We start from the raw sequence: 9,993 nt of genomic DNA on the forward strand, positions 1-9,993 counted from the left end.
AATCTACCGTCTTGTTATTTGTTTTCTGTATGTTCCTTCTGTTCTATGTTCCCTTTATCTTCATTTTCTCCTTTTTATAAAAAAAAATGTTTATATTTAGTTTTGAAGAGGGGGAGGGGCAGAGAGAGACAGGGACAGAGGATACTAAGCAAGCTCTGCACTGACAGCAGTGAGCTCAATGTGGGGCTCAAACTCACAAACCATGAGATCATGACCTGAGCCAAAGTTGGACGCTCAACTGACTGAGCCACCCAGGTGCCCCTCTGCTTTCTTTTAGATGAGTTTTTTATTTTTATGAATCTATTTTGTCTCCTTTGTTGTCTTATAGGTTAAAACTGTTTTATTGGTTGCTTTGGGGTTTATATTACACAGGTTTAACATAGCACAGTCAACATTTAAGTGATACACGTACAGTGTAAGAACCTTACAATGGTATTACTTCCTTTTCTCCTGGCCTTTAAGCTGTTGTCAACACATTTCATTTTTATGTGTGTTCAAATCCCTACAGTAAATTGCGTTATTTTTGTTTCAAACGGTTGATAATGTTTTAGAGATTTCAGTTAAAAAGCAAGTTTTTATTTTTATTTACCTTTGTAGTTTCTATTTCCAGCTCTTTGTGTGCTTTGAGGTTTCCATCTGGTATCATTTTCATTCTGTTTGGTGCACTTGCTTCATTTCTTGTTCTGCAGGTCTACTAGTGATTGACTGAGTTTTTGTAGGTCTGGGGAAGGTCTTTATTTCACTTGCATTTTTCCATCTATTTTCCTTTTTTAAAAATTTTTAAATTTTTATTTACGTAATCTCTATACCCCTTATGGGACTTGAACTCATGACCCTGAGATCAAGAGTCACATGCTCTTCCAACTGAGCAGGCCAGGTGCCCCTCTTTTTTTTTCCCCCTCCCAGTTAGTATTTTAAAGATCTTGGTACACTATTTTGTAGCTTATGTTGTCTTTAATTAGAAATGTACTGTCCGTTTTATCTTTATTACTCTGTATCTAATATGTCTCCATTTTCCCTCTGTGGTTATTTTTCACATTTTTCTCTTTATCACTGATTTTAAGCCTGGTGATTATCATGTGCCTTAGTTTTCTTGTGTTTTTTTTGTTTATTTTTTTGTTTTTGGTGCTTGGGGTTCATGGGAGATTCTTGTATTTTTGTGTCCCTATGAGTTTATTTGGGCAGATGTGGGAATGGGGAGGACCTTGCATCTAAAAGAAGGTGTTGGGGCTTTTGGCAGTAAACCTTGGCCTTTACTGTCAATCCAAGACCCAGTGTGGCAACAAAACTTAATCTTGAGGTTGTGGAACTGATTGCCCATGAACTCCTCCACCCTCATGATATGGATTGTATGGGATTGGGTGCTGTGCTGGGCCCCCATGTCATGATAGCCCTGGGTGACATTGTCCACAGTGGTTAGGTCCCTGTACATCCAGCATATGTGGGTGTCATTACAGGAGTTGTAGCACAGCTAGGTGCCAGAGTTGTGTAGCTGCAGGGGAGGTATCTTAAATACCTGCTGCCAGTAGACCACTTTCCTTGAAGACTTCTTAAGTTGAGACAGAAAGTATGAGAAACAGGACTTGGCTGTGACATGATTAGGTGCAAAGATTGGCATGTGGTAGAGTGCAGGGAGTGGCATTTGGGAGTGAGTAGGCAGTACTCCACCATCTTATATATTCTTGGAGTCTATCTGAGGCCTTCATGGTGCCCACTTTATGCTTGCTGCCACCCACAAAATGAGCTTATGGTTTTCAACAAACTTGGAAATTTTTCAGTCATTATTTCTTCAAATATGTATTGCTTTCTCATCCTTTTAGGGATGCCAGTTACCTTATATTTGGCCCTATGAGGTTGCCCCATGGTTCACTGATGCTTTGTTAATTCTTTTTCCTGTCTTTATTTCTATCTGTGTTGCATTTTGTATAGTTCTTATTGCCATGTCTTGAAGTTGACTAATCTTTTCTTCTGCTTGGTCTAGTCTCTTCCATACAGGATATTTTTGATCTCATACATTGTAGTTTTCATCTCTAGAAATTCAGTTGTGTCTTCTTAAAATATCTTCCAGGGGTGCTTGGTGGCTTAGTCAGTTAAGCAGGTGACTCTTGATTTTGGCTTAGATCATGATCTCAGAGTTCATGAAAATTGAGCCCCATGTTACGCTGTGCACTGACAGCATGGAGCCTGCTTTGGATTCTCTCTCTCTCAGCTCCTCTCCTGATTGCTTTGTCTCTCTCTCTCTCAAAAAATAAATAAAGAAACTTCAAAAAAATTTTTTCATGTCTCCATTTAACATGTTGGATCTTTCTTCTATCATTTTCCCTTTATAATTCTGTCAGTTGTGATTTTTATGTTTCAAAGCCATGTGTTGGGAGCATACAAGTTAATACTTTGTACATATGTGTGTATTCATGTGGGCATATATGTACTGTGTATGTACATGTGTGTATATATATTTTTTCCTGTATCTAAATAAATATTTAACATAAATACTCAAATTTAATATATATCTATGTTCTTACATGCAAATACATACATTCTTTCCATGTATGTAATCATACCTATAAATTCCATATTTATGTATATAAATCTTGTGATTTTTCCCCCTTTATTTTAAATCCTTTTGCTTTATTTTCTACATTGATTACTAAAATTACTAAAAATCACTAAAATTACTACACTACCAGTCTTCTAGTTAGTATTTGATAAATCTGTTCCCACATTTTTATTTTCAGTCTTTCAAGACCCATTTTTTTAGGCCTATCTCTTGTAAGCACCATAGAGCTGAATTTCATTTTGTTCTTGTATTCTTTGAATTAGAAAGTTTAATATGTTTACAGAGTTTTCTCTTAGTCATTACAAAGAATTAAGTAGTTATAGCTAATACAGGGGGAAGCATAGATGTTTAAGAACTCTCTTACAAAGTTCTTGGTCCTAGACCCACTTTTAATGATTTTTCTGACTTTCTTTCTTGAGTAGAGCCTGGAATTCCAGTAGTGTCCATGACATTATCTTTATTTATGGCATATAAGCCTGAAGACGCTGCTAGAGAAAAATGGGTCTTATTTACATAAAGTGGGAGACTGTATGCAAGGTACTCTCCTGGTCTCTTGTCTCACACAGGAACTGGTCTCTTAAAGCATTTATGCATAATATCATTTTGTACTCTGCTTGGAAGTTAATTTTAAATAATTTCTATCTTTAAAATAAACTTATTTCTTAGTGTTTAGATTTTCTAATTGTCTATCACTGCCATATGATTTAGTTTATGAAGTTACTTCTTTTCAGATGATCATAAGTTTACTTGATCAGTGTTATGGTGACAAAAACCTTTTTTTTTTCCTAATAAACCATGCAGTGTTCAGGGTCGTTTATGATGAGTACAAGGTAACATGCCTGTTACATAAAAATAAAATAATTGTTTTTGTAAAATGAATTGGAAGATGTGGCATAATTAGGCAGTAGGCATTTGTATTCTCCTATTATCACTTTAGAGCTGCAAAAAAATGGAAGTAATTTATTTCATCTTGGTAATGCTCCTTCTTTCTGGTCCAACAATTTATCAGAAATGTTAATCCAGCAAGCAGTAAGTGGGGGGCGGGGGAAGAGGAGGAGAGAGGGGATTTAATATTAGCCTGGAAATATTGCACAACTCATTAAAAATGTAATCATGCGTAAAATGAGATCAATGAAAATTTATCTAAAAGTGCAAGGAAAAGGCATTTTCTAGTATGATACTGGATTTAATAGACTGGATTTTAATTTAGTCAGTTTGCTACAAAAAAATCCCTCCAGGCTAAATAAAACAGTTTTCCCTCCCAGTCATTGTACAGACAGCTAATTTTCAGACCCCTTCCTTCTGATATTCAATCTTATCTCTTGCTGGATATGGGTTTTGGTATATTGCAGAATTTGTTTTCTTTACATTTTCCATTACTGCTTTCATTTGCATGATAAATGATTAGAAGTAGAAACAGGAAAAAAAAAAACCATGCAGAACATTTCTTTATTAATTTTGTTTAAATTAGAGTATCTTTCTTATTCACACTTCCGCTGCCCTGTTTAACAACCAGTGTATCTGAGAATTATTTTAATAATTTGTTGTATAGTTAGAGAAAAGGGGTACACACTTTTTACTTTGTTTATGTAACATTTTATTTTGTTCTTACATTTATAGTTTACATTTTGGTTCCTATCTTGTGCTGTTAATGATGAGTTTTCTCTTAAAAGAAACCCTTGTATTAAATGTGAGCCTGAGATGCAGACTTTAAAATATGTTGACATTGATGAATTTAAGGATTTGAAGATTTATTTTGCAGATGATACCCTTGTGATTATTAATAAAAAGGATTTGTAAAATTGTGCTTTATTTGAGCTTCTCCCCTTTCCATTTTAGCTGTTTTTCTAGTCTGATAATTTAGAAATCTGATATAACTAAACAACACATCAATGAAAATCGTCTAATGCCTTATGTTCACCTAAGATTGCAAATGGTTAAAAAAAAAAAAAAGGCTAGCTTCATCAGTAAAAACTTGCCTGAGCAAAAAATTATGTAAGCTGAATAAATGGTTCCTGCAAAATCTGTTTATAAGAGAGGAATCCTATATGATGATTTTAGGATAATTCACATAGGTAGCTTTTTTTTCTATTACACAGATTTTACATAAATACTCTCATGTTGTAAAAAAAAAAAAAAAAAAAAAGTTAAGGGGTGCCTGGGTGGCTCCATCGGTTGAGCTTCCGACTTCAGCTCAGGTCATGATCACGTGGTCTGTGAGTTCGAGCCCCACATCCGGCCCTGTGCTGACAGCTCAGAGCCTGGAGCCTGTTTCAGATTCTGAGTCACCCTCTCTCTCGGCCCCTCCCCCTGCTCATGCTCTGTGTCTCTCTGTCAAAAATAAACGAACATTTTTTAAAAATTTAAAAAAAAAGTAGTACAGTTAATTGAATGTTACATCGGTCATTCCTCTTATCTACTCTTTTCCCTAAAAGTAACACACTGGCTAGCAGCTACTCTTCCTGACATTTTTTGCTGTCAAATAGATATGTACCTCTAGAAATACATTAGTTTTCATTTTTGTTAAATTATTCTAACATAAAAGTATATGTAATAATTTTGTATGAATTAAAAATTTTTTCACTTAATATTACATCTTGAAAATTTTTCCATTTCAATACTTAGAACTGTATTCTGTTGAACTGTTGTGTAATATTCCATAACGTGGAGCTAGAAAGATCTGGAAAGAACAAAGTGTCCAAATAGAGAAATGTTAACCATGACAGACCATGGTGCAATAAAAACCTCTGTGCATATTTCTGTGCACAGTGGAAATGTTTCCTTGGGAAAGATAACAAGAATCAAGCAAGGTTAATGAGTGTATTTCAGTTTTTCTGAAAACTGTTTTACCTGAATCCTACAGGTTTTATTTGGGTCTCAAGTCATTTTAAAATAGTTTACAGGTTCTATACTGATTTTTCTCTTAAATATAAGAGTTACTGTCAAAGGGTTTTATAGTTTCTGAGTCCATAGATGTTTTTGGCTATCTTTTTGATGATGAATCTAATTTTATTTTATTGAGTCCAGTCAATAAGCCTTATATGATTTCTGCTTTATGGGAGTTGATGATATTTTTTCTTCATTACCTAAAATGTTACCAATTTTCTTTTGTGAGGGTCCCTGACTTCTTGAGAAAAATGTTCTTTAATGTGCTTAATGCTCTATTTTATATCTGTTAGATCAAACTTGTTAGATTATTTAAATATTCTATATTCTTAGTTTTTCTTCATCTCTTTTATCTGCTGGTTCCAGGTAGCTGTGTTGTTAGACATACCCCAAAGTTGATATGCTCTATTTGTTTTTTTTTAGTGCATTTGGCTAAAATTTTCTATTTTTTTCTGATGCTAAGAATTACTTACTATATCTTTTCTTACACTGTTATTGTTACTATTTCTGTGTTGTCTTATTTTAGATACGTGTTTTACATACAGCCTATGGAGTTTTTATTGTAAAATGAAAGTTTCTATTTCAGATTTTTATTTTAATTTCAATTAACTAACATACAGTGTTATATAAGTTTCATGTGTACCATATAATAATTCAAACAATTCCATACTTGATCCAGTGCTTATCGTGAAAGGTGTACTCCTTAACCTCCATCACCTGTTTAATCAATTCTCTCATGCCCCACCCCTCTGGTAACCATCAATTTGTTCCCTATAATTAAGAGTCTGTTTCTTGATTTGTCTTTCTCCTAGTTTATTCCCTTTGTTTTGTTTCTTAAATTCCACATGAGTGGAATCCTATTGCATTTGTCTTTCTCTGACTTGTTTTGCTTAGCATTATACTCTCTAGCTCCATCCATGTCATTGCAAGGGGCAAGGTTTCATTCTCTTTAATGGCTGCATAATATTCCATTGTGTGTGTGTGTGTATGTATATATATGTGTGTGTATATATATATATATATATATATATATATATATATATATATATAGACACTAAATCTTCTTTACCCATTCATCAATCAATGGACACTTGGGCTGCTTCCATATCTTGCTTATTTAAATAAGGCTGCTTAAATGTAAGGGGGCATGTATTCCTTTGAATTAGTGGTTCTTGTATTCTTTGGATAAATACCCACTAGTGTGATTGGTGGATCATAAGATTGTTCTATTTTTTTTACTTTGTGAGGAACCTCCATACTCTTCTCGAGAATGGCTGTACCAGTTTGCATTCCCACTAGTAGTGCATCTGTATTCCTTTTTCTCCATATCCTCACCAACACTTGTTTTTGTGTTGTTGTTGTTTATTTATTTTAGAGAGAGATACAGAGTGGGGGAGGGGCAGAGAGAGAGGGAGACACAGAATCTGAAGCAGGCTCTGGGCTCTGAACTGTTAGCACAGAGCCTGACGCAGGGCTCAAACTCACAGACTATGAGATCATGACCTGAGCTCAAGTCGGACACTTAACCGACTGAGCCACCCAGGTGCCCTAACAGGTATTGTTTCTTTTGTTTTTGATTTTAGCCATTCTGACAGGTGTGTGATTATATCTCATTGTAGTTTGGATTTGCATTTCCCTGATGATAAGTAATGATTGTGTCTCTTGTCCATCTGGGAGTCTTCTTGGAGAAATGTTCATTCATGTGTTCTGCCTATTTTTAATTGGATACTTTGTTTTTTGGGTGTTGAGTTTTATATCTGTATACATTTTGGATGCTAACCCTTTGTTAGATAGGTTAATAGCAAGTATTTTCTCCCATTCCATAAGTTGCCTTTTACTTTTAATTGTTTGCTTCACTGTACAGAAACTTCTTATTTTGATAAAGTCCATAGTTTATTTTTGCTTTTGTTTCCTTTGCCTCAGGGGACGTATCTAGAAAGAAGTTGGTACAGCCATGTCACAGATGTCACTGCTTGTGTTCTCTTCAAATTTTCTATTTTTAAAATATGTTTGTATTGATTTATTTTTGAGATAGAGGGAGAGCACAAGTGGGGGAAGGCCAAAGAGTAAGAGAGAGACATAGAATCTGAAGCAGGCCCCAGGGTCTAAGCTATTAGGGCAGAGCCTGACACGAGGCTCAAACCCACAAACTGTGAGATCATGACCTGAGGTGAAGTTGGATGCTTAGCCCACTGAGCCACCCAGACACCCCAGATTTTCTATTTTTAATAGAAAATTATTCTTCACCCATACTTAAAATGTGTTTGGACTTACCTTATTTATGTTTTTTGTTACAATGTGCCTTTTTTTGTTTTCCTCCTTTCTGCCTAATTTTGGTTGATTGGATTATTTTATTCCATTTTTTCCCCTCCAATGATGGTTTGTAAGTTATACTTCCCATTTATTTTCTTTTATTAGTTACATTGATAACTTTAACAAACACATTTATTGTATATCTTTGGACCATCAGGTAAAGTACCTGTTGTCCCTGAATGAGGTGAATATCTGATGTATTTTTACTTACCTCACTTTCCATCTTCTTTGGCACTTCTCATGTCTTGAGTTCCAAGTTGTTAAAGTATTTTTGTTTGTTTAAAATCAACATGTAGTGACATTTGATTAATTTTGCTGGTGTCTTTGCTCACCCTTGCTTTTTATTTCCAACCTCTCTGTCTCTTTTTTTCTGGAGTACCTTTTTGAGAAATTCTTGTTAGAGAAAGTTTGTATATGGTAAACTGAAATCTTATATGTCTGAGAATGTCTTTATTTTGAAAAATAATTAGGCCTGTAGAATTTTAGGTTCAAATCCTTTTCTCTTAGAACATTAGTGATACTGTTTCATCAGAAATCTGAAATAATTTCAGTTTTTACTTCCTTTTAGGCCATGTCTTCATGTGTGTTATTTTTCTCTCTGGAATGTTTAAAATATTTTTCTTATTCTAGGTAATAATAAAAAATTTAAAAAAATTGCACTTAGAATTCTTCCATCTCTTCTCTCCTGCCTGTTCTCCTCTCTATAGATAAAAATTTTTATGAGATTCCTGGTTATCTTTTCTATATATCTTTATTCAAAGGAAAGTAAAAGCAAAGGTGTATTTCTATTTCCTTTTTGTTATAGAAAAAGTAGTATACTACATAACGTTTCTGAATAGGATTTTTAAAATTTAATTTAATTTTAAATTTTATTATAGTTAATACATAGTGTTACATTATTTCAGGTGTACAATATAGCAGGTGTGTGTGTGTGTGTGTGTGTACACGTATGTGTGTATAATACATATATTGGAATATTATTCAGCCACAAAAAAGAATGAAGTCTTGCCATTTGACACAACATGGATAGAGCTAGAAAGTATAATGGTAGGTGAAATACATAGGCCATTTTATATGTGTACAGTTATATCCGTGGGATAGATTCCCAGAAGTAGGACTGCTGGGTCGAAGGGTAAATGCATCTGTATTATTAGTAGAGATAGCTAGATTACTCTCCATGAGGGTTGTACCATTTAACTTTCCCATTAGCAGTGTACCCTCTGAGCCTGTTTCACTCCAACATTAACAGTTGTCAAAATTATGGTGATTTGTATGTTTTTTTTTCTTTTTACTAAGGACTGTGTATCCTTTGTCCATTTTTATTTTGGATTGTTGTTCATGTATTCTTGAATATAGGTAATCTTCATAAATTAGAGAGATCAGGTTTTATAATATAAATCTTAAACTTCTCTCCTCCCAGATTACTCATGGACTTTAATTTTGCTTATGGTGTTTTGTTGTTGTTGTTGTTTGTTTTTTTTTGGGGGGGGGCATGTATAAGGTTAAGATTCTTACTCATTCAAGTTTACCAATTTTACATTGCCTTTGGATTTTGCAGTCTAACTTCTAGGGACTTCCCCACTCCATTGAAAAAAACTTTTTTTTTAATGTTCATTTTTGACAGAGAGCAAGCGAGCATGAGTAGGGGAGAGGCAGAGAGAGAGGGAGACACTGAATCTGAAGCAGGCTCCAGGCTCTGAGCTGTCAGCACAGAGCCTGAAGTGGGGCTCAAACTCATGGACTATGAGATCATAACCTGACCTGAAGTCGGATGCTTAACTGACTGAGCCACCCAAGCGCCCCTTCCCCACTCCATTTTTCATGTATTTCTAGTATTTCATTTTTTACCTTTAACGCTTGGATCATTTGGGAGTTTTTCTGTACAGTGTGAAGTTGGGAAACAACTTTACCTTTTCCCAAACTGCTACTCAGCTGTCCAGACATTTATTAAAATGTCCTTCTTCATCTCAGTAATTTGAAATGTTATCTTTATAATATAAATTCCTATTTACATTTTGGTCTATTTATTTTTATTAATTTTTTCTTTAATGTTTGTTTATTTTTGAGAGAGAGAGTGTGCAAATGGGAGAGGGGTAGAGAGAGAGGGAGACCCAGGATCTGAAGCGGGCTCCAGGCTTTGAGCTGTGATCACAGAGCCTGACGTGGGGCTGGAACCCACAGAGTGTGCACCACGAGATCATGACCTGAGCTGAAGTCAGACGCTTAACCGACTGAGC

General features: G+C 34.8%; 1 pseudogene; it reads right to left on the reverse strand.

Annotated features, from left to right (window-relative positions):
• Nucleotides 1-1,211: 1,211 nt before the first annotated feature.
• On the reverse strand, nucleotides 1,212-6,549 carry LOC122207703 (annotated as a pseudogene).
• Nucleotides 6,550-9,993: the final 3,444 nt, after the last annotated feature.

This window comes from Panthera leo, chromosome E2 (assembly GCF_018350215.1).
Source record: "Panthera leo isolate Ple1 chromosome E2, P.leo_Ple1_pat1.1, whole genome shotgun sequence".
Taxonomy (NCBI): domain Eukaryota; kingdom Metazoa; phylum Chordata; class Mammalia; order Carnivora; family Felidae; genus Panthera; species Panthera leo.